We start from the raw sequence: 14,956 nt of genomic DNA on the forward strand, positions 1-14,956 counted from the left end.
TGGTGTCATCAGTGATGTCATGAGTGATGTCACTGACCATGTCATGAGTGATGTAATATGTGACGTCATCAGCAGTGCATTGCAGGCGCGCAAGTTATAGTGACTCCAACTAACTATAACGTGGGAATTTCAATGGTTTTATGTCAGTAAAATTTCCAGCTAACTATAACTGGTGTGAAACCTATGGATTTTTCAGTGAATTTAATAGGTTTTTTAAATGCTAATTCCTAACTATAACTAGTGTGAAACCTATGGTTTTTTCAGTGAATATATATATATATTTATATCACGAAATCCAGAGGCTCCCCAACCTCCAAATGGCGATGGAGAGACACACGAACTCCAGTTGCTGTGATTCAGTTATTTTAATTTTCTGCTTCTGTGCTTCCCACAACCTGTCATTATGCATTTCGGGCAGCCAAGCTGGCCTTGATCACTTGTATATATATATATATATATATAAATTTAGCAGGGAAGAATGCCAAACCGACAAGTTAGTTAATCATCTGTAACACGGGTTTCGTTTTCCATGTATTTATTACAATTGTCCCGCTATTTGTTATTTGTTTGTTTGTGCTGTCGGAGGTGAGAGTGACCACTGACTACTTAACCAAATATTTAATCTTGATCACACTATTTAAATGAGGTAAGACCAAATTAAAGATGAAAAAATACCATTTTAATATTGCAAAACTTTTCTACCTTTTGTTGTAATGCATTGTGTCTTTGTTATCGCCATTGCTCTGGACGTTTTGGTTGCTTATTCTATGTAACTCTTTTTGTACATCTCCCGTTATTAAAAAAAAAACAGGGCACTTTACAATGTTGCGAAAACGGGCTGGCATGTTGATGCGATGATGATGATCTTAGGACACCTTTGAATTGATTATGAAATGTATTTGAATGCTGAGCAGCGAAAAGTATTGGTTTTTTAGTCTACATAAAAGTATACCAACCTGCTTGCTTCGCACTTTTACATTTATTTTTTAATTTCCTCCTCCAGTTACTCTCTGAAAATGTTGAGCTACTCGCTCGACCCAGAGAAACCGATTAAATGTAGGTCAGATTCGCTTGTATGTCTCGTATTTGGTATTGTCATCCGTACATGATGATTGAACAGTTGTATACACTGTAGGTGCTTGGGTGACCTGAATGTGTCCGGTTGTATTTCATCTGGTCTACTGAGGCTTTCTGTTTTTTTTTCTCCATTCTAAGATCAATAAAATGAGTACCATTAGAAGAGACGAATCTTAATGTTCTTCATATAGGATTAATATTTGTGGGTTTTCTGTTTCCTTTGCAGCACGCAAGGGGTTCCATCCTGAGGGACTATTTCAAGGTACGCGACCTTTAGTCCTCAAATCTACATGTTTCACCTGGCGCCTTCACCATATATTAAGCATCAGGGGCTGTGGGATTGCAATCGCCTGATGCTTGGGACTTATTTTTTTGTAGTCAGACAACACGTTTTCATGTTTTAAGTAGCCCCAACCCTCTGCAGCACAAACCTGTTGGCTGCCAGTTTATAATATCACATTATGGATCTGTGAATGAGGATTGATTTTTCTGCCACTGAGGCAAAATATATATCCATGTGTAGAAGTGTTACATTCTTGCATATGATTCATTAAGTCAAAAGCCTTCACTAGTCAGACAGGCGCTCTTAAGGAAATTCTGTGAGCGTGGCTTTCAGGTGTGACAGTGTAGCCAATCGAAAAACGTGTACGATTTTGAACAATTGCATGCTACATATAATGCTCCTATATCGATCCATGCCAAAAAATGAAAGCAAGATTGACATTTTTCAGCTAAAAATATATTTTGCTAAACTATTGTGCAATTGAAAATACCGTTTTTGGAGGCATTATTTAGTCAATATGGCGCATATTATCAAGGGGGTTTATCTCCGCTTTTTTGGCTTTAAAAGCCAAGAAAGCGGAGATAAAATTATCTCCCTATTACCTAGCTGTCGCTAACACCAGTTAGCGACAGCTAGTAGGAGATAGCGACCATCTTGTGCCCCACTTTGCATGTCAGTGATATTTATCACTAATGACATGCAAAGTGGGCGTGCCAAGATGTTAGCGACTGGAAACCGTCGCTAACATCGCTATCTCCTATTACCAACTTATGGAGATATTCGCGCTAAGCGCGAATATCTCCAAAAGCTAACACCTGCCCTGAGCAGTTCTTAGCCATGTTATCCAATGGGAGGTGGATAACATGGCTAAGAGCATTAGCTCGGTAATGCATGAATATCGCTGACTTTTCTGCGATATTCACGCATTGCGGCCGATTTTTATCGCATTTGCGATAAACCTTGGTAATACCAAGGTTTATCTGCAATAAAAATCACTGCAGCTCAGCTGTAAATTTTTGTCTCTAACCAAGCAATAGCGATAATTATCGCTATTGCTTGGTAATATGCCCCTATATATTTTACACAAGCTAATATTAAAATAAAAACACAATGGAGAACCTGTTGTAGGCAAAGTGTAAAAAGAAAATATGGTCCCAATTCTTATAGAAAGTCACCAGTGCATTGTGTATGTCCTTATATTAGTACACCTTTGCCATTTTCAGAAATTTCCTAGTGCTAGAAGTGCCCCTGGAAACCTTACGCCTAGCAAACTCGTGTTTTCCATTTTCACAAAACAAATAGAAGTGCTTCTAATTGCTCATAAGAGCATCTGCTGAGCAACTGGAAAATTCACTTTCTCTACACCCCCTTTTTTCTTCACTATGAAAAAAAGTTTGACTTCCGCCTTTGTCAGGAGTACATTTCAAACTATTTTCCACCGGTGGGACGAGATTGTAGAGAAGTTGGTGACTGACCTTTAAACCAGTAAGTTTGGGGATGTGCATACAGAGGACGTTCCAACCCTGGAACGACCACTTCTGCCAGTTCCTGTATGTAGATTTGCGGGAAGGCCTTGATCTGATACATTAAACTGGCATCATTACTGAGGTTATTATGAAAGAATTCATATGAGAATGCTGTCATGTGTGGCATCACTGCATACAATTCCTCGCTTTGGCTGGCACACTAGCCAAACAGACCAATTTAGATCTGAATCTTTAGTTCTTATTCCCCCCCCCCCCCACCACCCTTCCCCTAGATTATTTGAATGTCCATTTGGCGCTTTACAGTCAGTAATTCCGATCTTGATATTTCACAGTATTTTAACCATGCTGTGCTTCCTCTCTGACAGTTTCTTTCCATCTATTCAACTTAAATGCTTTGAAGCCAAAATTGTATTTGTTGGTTGTACACCTGTTGTAGAGCTGCCTGCATGATGGTTTAAAATCAACTTCCTAAATTGTTTATAAAATGAGTATTGTTGGCTAGAAAGTTGATTAAGTAGCAAAATGTCAGTCAGGTGCACTGTAAGTTTCTTACATTTGGATTACCATAAGGCCTGGATCATGTTCTTTTGTCGTGTTATGGTAAACTGGTTGCTGGCGCCCCTTTATTTGGTTTAACATCAAACAGTGCACTGCCTACCTATAGATTCCACTTTGAACATGCCCATTTTTAGGTCAAGCCTGGGCAGCGCATGTGCTGCTCTGCGAGGCATGCTGTATTGGAGTTTGGAATTGAAGCCCCGCCCACTCGCCACCCATATTTGTCATTGTCTTGTGTCATTGTCCTTCGTAAATGCTGGCTTCTGATTTGTTAATAGGCTTGTTAGTCCCTCCTTAGTACAGCCTTGTCTTCATTTGTATCCTCAAATGAGAACTGGCCCTTTTACTTCGGTTGTTACACGTACGTCTTATTTAGTCTGTAAGCACTATTTTCTTTAATGCATTTCTCCTACTGTAGGCACTACATGCTTTTCTGCACATTCAGCACATTTAGCACGCAATGCGCTCTTTCATGTGGCGCTTTTAACAAAAAAAAGCATTTATTTGTCAACTTGACAAACAAACGCTTTTTTGGGTAAAAGCACCCCACACCACACTTTCACTTCAATAGCGGACATGGACCATTCTTTAGACATGGCTTGTCTAAAGAAAGGGGCGTGGACTGTAATAACGTGAAAGTGCAGCATGGGGCGTTTGTAAACAACAAGCATTTGCAATGCAATATGTCCTGCATTTTAAAAACTGTGACCTGTGGGTTTTGTAAATTACAATGCCTTTTGTTTGTCGTTTTTTTAAAACACATAAATAAAAGGCATTGTAATTTACAATACCAATAGTTCAATAATCTTGCAATTGCAAGACCTATTGCATTACAAATGCTTGTTTTGTTTCCTATCACTCCATTTTAGTTTATAAAATCGAAGAGAGATATGGGAAACTTCTTTCACTAAGTCTAATTCCTATAAATGATCACTGGCAAATGGGAAAGAGGCAGTCATCTGTCAAAAAGCCTGTATTTCACCCAGTATGATAGAGACTAAAGGGCTCATTCCGATGTCGGTCGCAGTGGAAGTGAAACTGCCCGACTAGTAGTCCGCGGTTCCACTCCAGGTATTCCAATGCGACCGGCAACACGGTGGCTGGAAATATGCCTCTTTCAATTGCAGCTGTGCCATGGCCTGAAAAAGAGCCACAGCACAAGCTGCTATTGAAAAATGCATTCTTTACATATTAATACCCGTGGGGCCAGGCACCAGGTTGGGCATGCCCCATAGTGGAGACCCAGGGAGTATGGGGGCCTTGCTAGGGGTCCCCAAAGTCCCTTTCCGTCTGCCATTTCATGGCATTTGGACCATCATGAAAAGGCAGAGGGAAACGGGTGTTGTAATCCCTATGGTGGTGCCTGGGCAGGCAACACCCTTATTGTAGGGATCACTGTGCATCCGCTGCACTGACGGGATCCATAAGCCTGTCGGAAAAGCAGCGGTCAGTCCTCCCGCTCAATGCCTCCGACCACGGATCAGAATCCGGCGGTCGGACCACTCATGTAGATGTCGTGGGCCAGCCACCGACGGCCTGTCGGTGACGGGCCACCGATATCATAATAAGCCCCTAAATTATAGAAGTCAAATGTGATGGAGAGACATTTGAATGCTCAATTGAAAATCTTGCATAGTTAGTATATCACTGTAAGGCATATTACTTCAAAGTATGATAAAGCTTGGGTAATGCAGGCTGAAATACATAAAGACAACCAACCACACATATATGCTGTCTATGTGCCTAAATTATATTATACACACATGTGTGCACGCACAAACACTAACACACAAGTGAATGCAAATAAACAAGGACTTTTTGCAAGGTCCCTCCTCAGACCCCTTGGTCTAAATCTTAGCAAATCGGCTAAACATTGTGGTGGGTTATAGCAACAGCTGCAAAGATGTTTGTGGGTGCCTTAGTGCACCAATTCTCTCTGCATATATTAATGCACCTATTTGGTGTCCCCTTCAGCTTCTTAATGTACATTTCTTTCTCTGGTCTTTTTCTCTCTCTGTACATTTTCACATGTGCTGCTGATTTTAATTGACAGTCTGCATTTGACTTATTTGTCTCTGACGTTCATCTCTCTTTTCTCGGCCTCTCTCCTTCCTTTCGGCTCCCTCCCTCACATAACATCTCCTTCGATTGCTTTCACGTGCCTTTCAATGCAAGATATGTTCTTTGCTCCCCCAGATGTCCCTGAACGCCTGGGCCGTGCTTTACGCTGCACAGTTCTTCTACCCAGGGCAAAGAAGCCAGGCCCAACCTCTGCATCTCGAAGCCTCTCGCCAGACTAGGATTCCATTATTGCTGGTCACAGCTGGTTAACGACCAGGGCGGTGAGAAGAAGATTTTCCCGCGTCCTCAAAGAGAATCCTTGTCAGAAAGGGGACGGAGGCCTGCGCCCTGGGAGCCCCCTGAATCCCACCCCCATGCATCAGCCATCAGACCACGCGTCCATCAAATTAGACTAGCGGACCGGGGGTCTCAGGAGAGGGCGGCCATGGCTCCTTCCATGAGCAAATAGCTCAAGAAGCCCAGCAAAGTCAAATCAGCGAGAGAATAGGAAATGGCAGGAAACTTGTCTTTCACAGGGCTGCAAGGTCACACAAGGTCAAGGCAAGATGAAGTGGGTTTTCTTTATAGTTAAAATAGAGGGAATTTCATTTCAGACAATCGTACCAAAAACATATTTTCCAAACTACAACCAGTGGCGTAGCAATTAGATTATGTGTCAAAAGGCAACAAAAGGAAAATGGACTCCTCACCCAAAGACTGGTTTTGAAAGAGAGTCGTAAATGGGGTAAATCCCTTGGGCCCCACAGCTACTGTACACAATGATAGCTTCCTGCCTGCTGCCAGGGATATGGTTTTCTGAACATGATCAAACTATTCCCAGCCTGCAGATCTCACTTGACTGCCTTCATTTACAGAATTTTAAACCAGAAGAGATCCCATACAACATATTTTTATGGTGAAGCTTTTTTTTTTTACTTCAAGACTAGTAGAAACAGATTTTTTTAAATATTTTAACATAACATCTATGCTCTATTTTTACTTGACTTTTGTACCATTATTGTTTTTAGCAAATGCAGTATCAAGCAACTGAGGGATCCAGTGATAGGTGTTACGATTTCCCAGCCCACTGGTATTTAATTCATCACACGCAATTATATTAAATTGACGGTGTGAACACCTCAAGAAGTTACCAAAGTTTTTACATCAATAAAAAGGGAGGTGACCAGCAATTCATTTGTAAAAAAGAATAAATCTTGGTGGGCAACAAATGTTTTAGGCTGAAGCTGCCCTCTCAGCGGTTACAGCAGTGAGTGGCAGTGACTGCAAGTGGCCTTTCTGAACTATGCTTGAGAGCAAGACCACGGTTCGATCAAAGTTGCGTGAGGCCTCTGGAAGGAGGGAAAAAGAGCAGATTGGGCCTGTCGGCTACGTGAGCTCGCTCTGGGGTGGTTTACAGGACAGTGGAGTCACCCTCAACTGTACAACTACAGTGGAATCCTGTAGAACATAGGTACTCGCCAATATATTGCCAGGGGCAAAAAAAAGTGTGTCTGTCTAGGGGGTTGGCGGTATGGTGAGTGTAGGGGAAGCAAACAATATAATTTTGTGGCTGAATTACACAATGTGAAACCAGAAAACCTGGGATTAATCCCGGCTTCCCCACTTAACCAAATTATATGATCCTAGCTATTTGTTTGAACTCACTTTTCCTCGTTGTTCTTCATTATCACATATAAGAGGACCCTGAAATGCATCATTTCAAGATATGTGCTGTAAAACCCTTATCATGTGTTTGATTTAATAAACTATGTTTTACATGTATAATAGGAACCCAGGCCACCCAAAGAGTGCACATAACAACTGACTTGCCTCTTAGTTTACTATTGGAATTGTTGTCAGTATGGGGGAAATAATGAATGTTTCTAAATGCAAGTGTGAAAACCATCACTTTTTGAAATTCTGAAGATACTTTATCATATTTTTCCACTTTGGTTGTGAGATGTCTTTAAAAATGGAGGTGTTCCTAATATTAAGGGGTGTAGTACATCCTAGTTCCTTCCTTTCTTTAACACTACTTAACCTTTAAACAAATGGTTGCATATTTATTTTTAACATCTTTTTTATGTCAGTGCTGAGTCGAGAAAACAGCAGCCCAATGCTGCTGTTGACAGGGAGCCGCATGAGGGAGTATCACTGCTGTAGAGAGTGCTGAGTGAGCACAGGGCCAATGTACTCTCTTACATCATTGCTGAATTAAGTAAGCAGACAGACTGTATCATGTGGAGTCCCTTTGCTTGTCAACACCTGGAGCTTGATCAGACTAGAGATCACATACCTTAAATGCAATAAGACAAAAGACACATAATTATAGAGGAACGTCACAATCTGTGGGGCATATTTACAAGCCCCTATTGCCACTGGAGCATCACTTTTTTTGAAGCTCCAGTGGCATAGCGCCATTTTCAATATTTACCAGGTGGTGCTAAGCCACTTTGCATGGCTAAACGCCAACTTGTAAATTTGCCACTTACCGCCTCGGTCCTCTGCGACAAAGGGGCGGGTTATGGGTGTTTCTGTGAGTGTTCAAATGCAACAGCCATTGCTTTTTGTCACTGGCCTGCAAGAGCAGGTGTTAGAATGGTGTACAAGGAGAAATGCTTTTATTTCTCCTCGTTTTTGCTTTTTTCTGTAGTTAATGCATTCTGCAGCACACATAGAAAAACCAAAAAGCTATTAATGATTGTTTATGTGCAGGAAAGTATCCCTTCCTGCACCAACTTAAACAATCAATCAATATTGACTATTTGTTACTTCTATGTGTGCTGCAATACAAATAGCCATCATGGATTGTTTATATGCAGGAAGGGACAACGTCCTGCACGTAAACAATTATTCCCTGTAACAAATGCACCCATGCACTCTGGTGCAAGGGTGCCTGCATTGGCACTAGGCAGCTAATTTTAGCACCAGTCCATTGGGAAAACAAAGAGGTTCACAGTATTGTAGTAAATACGGCACATCCCTGCGTTGTGAAAATGTCAGAGTGCGGTGCTCCCCAATTTGCCGTTGCTCCGCGCTCCGACATTTTCTAGTAAATATGCCCTTGAGTGTGTGAATTGCTTGTGGCGGAGTGGCTTAATGTAGTAACAAAAAAGAGAGAGTAAGGGATTTTCCACGGAGGTGGAAGGAGAAACTCCTGGTCCCCTGGACCTGAATTAAATATACAGAAGGAGTATCCCCGAGGGACCAAAAAGATGGTCCTAAATGGGGTAGGGGGAGAAAGTGAAGTAACAAAAGAAGGATATTCTTTTGTTAGAAGACCCCTCATTCACCAACCTGGTTGGTGACATGCTTCATCATCGGGGTCCCACCCGGACAGCCGAGTGCCATCCGAGTGTACAGCGACACCTGACTACAGTGGAGCGGGTTTTTTTTCAGAGTGAAGTGTAATAGAAATTGATGTTAAAAATTGTCCATGTATAACTTCTTTGTACAACATTTCTATTCTAAAGCTACTGAACAATATTAAAAATAAATAGAAAGATACTTCAGTTGGCTTCAATGACCGGCTGTATCTATGTGAAATGTGAAATAGTGGTGTACATGTTTCAACTTGCGATGGGATCTACCAGGTTTTCTTCAGGACCAAGTGTAAGGAAATGGGGCGGTGTACACACTCTAACGTGTACCCAACCCTCGATTCCAGAAAAAACCTTCCTGTAAACTTACAGTAGGTGTCCTCACAGCCTGGGTCAGGTGAGGAAAAGACAGAGAAACTCAAAATTGTTGTTTCAAGTGCTTCACAGGGTTAAAAAGGGGAAGGCTTTGTCTTCATAACTTATTTAGTTTTGAAGATAGGATAAGGCTGTTGTGCCTAACAGCCTTCCGATGCACCCCGGAGCAGCCCCGGGGCCCCATTCTTGCTTTCAGAAAGCAAGAATGGGGGCCCGATCCTTCAGCTATCTTGCAGCAAAATATTGGAATGTACTCCCAGAAACCATAAGAATGGAACCATGTGAAGGCCACTTTAGGAAGAAGCTAAAAACCTGGCTAGTACGATATCCTCTATGCCGCATTCCTCTAGTCTCTTCAAACGTAGCCCATGTGAGACGGTATCGAACGCCGCACTTAGATCCAATAGAATCATAGCTGCCGTCTGCCCCTCATTTGCACAGTGTCTCATTGTGTCAGTAGCCAGGAGTAGAGCAGATCTGTTGAGTGGGCTGTTCTGAAGCCAAACTGAAAGGGATGTAATATGTCATTTACCTCAATATGATTAGTTAGCTGTTTATTAACTATGTTTCCCACAATCTTAGCAACAAATGAAAGCAGCGAAATTGGACGCAAGTTTTCTAAGACTGCTGAGTCTATTGATGTTTTTTTTTTCAGTGGGCATACTATTGCTTGTTTCCAACTGCTGGGGACTTCTCCTTTCTGGAAGGAGATGTTAATAAGTTCATAAATATAAGGCATAATGTGATCTGCCCCCTTCAAGAGATGTTCTGGGTGGGCCGGGTCTCGGGGGGAGCCGGATTTAATTCCTTTGGCAATTATTTTTAGTTCCTCTAGTTCGGGCATTCTAAATTCACTAAACCTATCCCCAATACACGTTCTCTCTTTCTTGATTTCTGAGCTTTCCCCCAGATAGGTTTTTATTGGGAAGGCATTATATATCTTAGCCACCTTCTCAGCAAAAAATTTTGCGATCTTATTGCAGTTTTCTATTGAGGGCGTTTCTTCGTCTTTCCGACTGTCATGTGTTTTAAGTGATTTTAGTATACTGAACATTTCTTTTGATGAATCTCTTGCTTTTTCAATTTTGTCCGTGTAGACCTCGCATCTCGTTCTCTTAATTAATGTATGGTATTTTATATTCTCATTTTTATATTGCTCTTTGGCCTTTTCACAGAAATGTTTGCGCCAAATCTGCTCCAATTTCTTGTAGCCTTTCTTAGCTATAGCCAGAGTTTTACTATACCAGGGAGCAGATGGCATTTGTCTCTTGGGGCTCCTTGTAGTCCAAGGGGCTATCTCATCTAGTCCTGTTACCCATTTCTCATATTGGTCATTGGCCGTATTGATCTCTGAATTGAGTATTGGTTTATTTTTTTCCAATGAGAAAGAACTGGGATTAAAGCCAGTCAATTTCCTATGGGTGGTCTTTACCGCCCGTACTTCTAACCTTGGATTACTCACGTATATTGAGAATGCAATTAAATAGTGATCAGTCCAAGGCATAGGCCAAGGTGTTTTGACCTCTTTTTCCTTTTGATTTGTAAAAATAGGGTCAAGGATATGTTCTTTTTGGTGTGTTGCTAATTTCACCTGTTGGCTCAGGTTCAGTGCCCTCAGATCACTGCATAGGGATTGAACTTCTTTGTTCTCATTGCTGTCAAAGTGCAAGTTCAGATCTCCTAGTATATAAAAATATTTATGGCGTAAGGCAGGTTGAATACTTCTTTCCCCTAGGCTAGCTATGAATTGGGCAGGTGGGCCAGGTGGACGGTATATTAAAAACCCCGCTAAGGTCATATCGTCCGTCACTGATATTTTGAAAAAGAGTGCTTCACAGTGTTCTATACTTGCTTCTCTTATATTGCACTTCAAGGAAGACTTATAAATAATTGCAATTCCTCCCCTCTTTGCTCCCTATCTTGCCTCAAGATCTCATAGCCCTCCGGGAGGGCATCCACAATATCTGGATCAGAGCTTTCATGCAGCCAAGTCTCTGTTAAGAAAATTGTGTCTGTTTTTTTCTCTTTTAAAATGTTATAGATCTCAAGTTTATGTTTGCCCATTGACCAACAATTTAATAGCATAAAAAACAACTTCCTCCCTTGTTTTTTGACGTTGTTGCAACCTGCTCAAATGTTCTTACAATGAGCACATTCCAGTGATTTTCCATCAGGATTCACACTATTTTTACATTGTAATTGGACCTGTTTATTCAGTCTCAGTAGGTCCTCACTAGAATATCGATGAAGTATTGACATTGAGGGATGATGCATCGAAAATTCAGTTATGCAGCATCATTACAACAGGAGCAAGGCAGGAACAGTGTCAATTTTTCAGCTGCGAAGCAGGTGCTGCGTCAATCCTTCAGTCTGAGTTGGAGCAGGTGCCATGGACAATGGTGAATAGGTGCTCAGGACTCATGCTGTGGCTATTCTTTGGACGTGCTGTGATGGCAAGCTGGGGCCTGCAATGAAAGCAGTGGCCAATGCGCCAATAGGGAACCACGCTTAAGGGCATGCAGCGACAATGCTTTGATCTTTTTCAGCGATGCATCAATAAAACAGGCGCTGGGTGTCGATGCGTGGATTTTATTCTAAGGATTACCAGATTCTACTTCCAAGTGCCCAGGACTGGATTTTGAACCTCTTGGAAAGTCAGGACTCTCAGCAGAAGAGCCCAGGCACTGGTAGGTGTCGTTTTCTGAAGGCCCTGAGACTTCATAAGCAAGAACAAGCCCTTAAAGAACCTTGGGAGCAGGATCTAGAAACCAAAGTCCAGTCCTTTCACTCCCAGGACGGAAGCAGCAAACAGCATCCAAGCACAACAAAGCAACAGAGAGAGTGTCAGTCACTCCTACAGCATTCAGCTCTTCTTCCTGACAGAATGTCCTCAGTCCAGAAGTGTTCTGATTTTGGGGTGTCAGAGCTCTAATACTGATGCCCTTTTCTGCCTTTGAAGTAGGCAAACTTCAAAGGAAAGTCTTTGAAGTGCACAAGACCCTGCCTTTCCCTGACCTGGCTCCAGACACACTACACGTGGGTGGAGACGGCTTCAATTGAGGACAGGCACAGCCCATTCAGGTGACATTGACAACTTCCCACCACTCTAGCTCAGGAAGGCCCATCAGCCTGGTGATGGGTCATCAGGATATGCAAGGCACACCTCAACTTCCTTTGTGTGACTGTCTAGAGTGAATGCACAAGAGCCCAACTGTCAGCCAACCCAGTGATGTATTCTACAGACAGGCAGAGGCACAGAATAATTAAGCAAGAAAGTGCCAACTTTTTAAAAGTGGCATTTTCAAACACAATTTAAAATCCAACTTCACCAAAAGATGTATTTTTTTAATTGTGAGTTTAGAGACCCCAAACGCCAAAATATCTATCTGCTCCCAATGGAAAATTACACTTAAAAGATATTTCAAGGTAATCCCCATGTAACCCTAAGAGAGAGATAGTCCTTGCAATAGTGAGAGACGAAATTAGCAGTATTTCACTATTAGGACATACAAACACAAAGTACATGTCCTGCATTTTAAATACACTGTGCCCTGCCCATAGGGGCAGCCTTGGGCCTACCTTAGGGGTGACTCAAATGCAGTAAAAGGGAAGGTTTGGGCCTAGTAAATGGGTGCACTTGCCAGGTTGATATGGCAGTTTAAAACTGCACACGCAGAGACTGCAGTGGCAGATCTGAGATATGTTTGCAGGGCTACTCAGTTGGGTGGCAAAATCAGTGCTACAGGTCCACTACTAGCTTTTGATTTACAGGCCCTGGCTACACTTAGGATTTACTAGTAAATCAAACATGCTAATCATAGATAAAATAATCACCAATACAATTTAGCACAGGTTAGCATTAGTAAAGTGCCCAGAGTCCTAAGGGCAACAAAAACAGCACCAAACAAATAGGAGGAAGAAGGCAAAATGTTTGAGGATAATCCTTCAAAAGGGGCCAGGTCCAACACTGGTACGTGGATTTTGATAGCTGCTGGACTTCTGGGGAAAATCTATTTGATTCCAGTCACCCTTCAAAACGTGTTTCTAACGCCACTTGTTTTGTTGGTGTCTGCTGGCGTTTATTGGTTTCAAGTAGCTGTTTTCATTTAGAAAGCATAACATGTCTTATATTTTCCTGCTTGCCAGTAAAAATTTGCAACAGGAATTATGGTTCACCTCTATATCCATTGCCATTATTTATTCACCATTTTTATGTTGACTCCAGATTTATCCTTGAATTTTTTAAATACAGTTCGTCCCGTGTGAATTAGGCCACCCAGTGTCCAGCCTGTTCATATTGTCAAACTCAACATGGCCGCCAAATCCATCCTTCCTTACAGGAGAGCAGGTCTGACAAAGCACCACTCATATCGATGTGGGGTGTCAGAGACCTTTGCATCACACTCTCATTACACAGAGACAATCATACTTTTGTAAAGCAGTATATAGGAAATGTTACTTGAGTCAGAGGTTTACAAGGTGTGGGAGTGAAATGTCATCCATATATGCTATAACTTATTAAATGCATGTGAAAGAGAGGGTATGGAGACTTGGGCACTGTTAAAATGTGGTGCAGAAGAAATCCACGATGGAGCCGGTCATTTGGGAGCGCCAGCCAACATTGTCGCATTGGGTGCCACCAACGCTAAAGCTGATCCTTATTTCATAGTTAAAAGTGCAATTAATGACTGTGTTCAAACCTTTGTCACATGTTATTGACGCACAGCCAGGAAGGTGTTTTACTGTTATGCTTTGTGGGTTTTTCCTCAATGAAGGAAACAAAGTAATTGTTTACAGCTTGACACTTCAATGCAGCATCTACCTCTTTAGAGAGCCACAGCAGCCCTGCAGAGTACCACGCAACAGGGGTTAATCTAACACATTTTAATGTGGTGGTCCGCATCACTGCATTAAAATGCATAGTCACACATTATTAGTGCCTTGACCCACCTGCTGCAACGCGCTGTGAGGCACATGCTGCCTGGGAGAGTGTGACTGTGCGGCTGCCCGAGGCCACCGCAGGAGGCCACTCAAGAGGGCGGCCCTCTAGTGCCATCAGGCATTCCACACCCCTTTTCCCTCCTTAGGGGCAGGGACTCTTGTGGAGTCCCCTCCTGGGCGCGGCCAGTGCTGAGTCATGCCCGGTGCGCTAGGTGGGTTGAGGGGTATATATGTCCCCCTCACCACGCTGACGACCTCTTTGTCATCGCACCGGACACGCGCGGCCTCTGCCTCGCGGGACACACCGTCTGGTGGTTGATCCTGCGCTCGGCCGTGACGGTGTCGGTCTTGGCGTGCTGATCCCAAGGGAGGCGGGGGTCTGCTGCCTTACGAGGACGACGCGACGTGCTGCTGGAAGCTACCAGCTTTGAAGCATTTGCGGCATGGTGAGTGCAATTGAGCCGGTCCGGCACCCCCCCCGCCGCCATTGCCCCGAGCTGGTTTAAGGGGAGCGGGGTTGGGGAGCGCTTGCGGTAACCAGCAGCCCCGGCTCCCTCGCTTTTACTAGCGGGGGAATCTTGGCCTTTACCCCCTCCTCCCAGGGGGGCAATAGGGGCCTACGGGGCATCTGCCATGTGTCGGGTCTCCACGTTAAGACTTTCCCCACGCGGTAGTGCTACGGCGCCCTGTGGCCTATACGGGGGTGGCGTGTCTGGTAACCAGCTCACTAGCTCAGTGGGCTCATGCATAAGTCTGCACGCAACCTCAGGGTTCGAATCCCGGTAGCGCCCCTAAGCCCATGATCCCTCTAAGCTCACTACATGAGTCATCATTGAGCGGGTTTAGAATATTGT

General features: G+C 43.1%; 1 non-coding gene across 1 annotated transcript; it reads left to right on the forward strand.

The window, feature by feature from the left end:
• The first annotated feature begins 849 nt into the window (after positions 1 to 849).
• Positions 850 to 915, forward strand: LOC147731701 (small nucleolar RNA SNORD58). Its single transcript, XR_015308825.1, has one exon. It is a non-coding gene; the product is annotated as a small nucleolar RNA SNORD58 (small nucleolar RNA).
• The last annotated feature ends 14,041 nt before the right edge of the window (positions 916 to 14,956 follow it).

The sequence above is a fragment of the Lissotriton vulgaris genome, chromosome 2_1 (genome assembly GCF_964263255.1).
Source record: "Lissotriton vulgaris chromosome 2_1, aLisVul1.2, whole genome shotgun sequence".
Lineage (NCBI taxonomy): Eukaryota > Metazoa > Chordata > Amphibia > Caudata > Salamandridae > Lissotriton > Lissotriton vulgaris.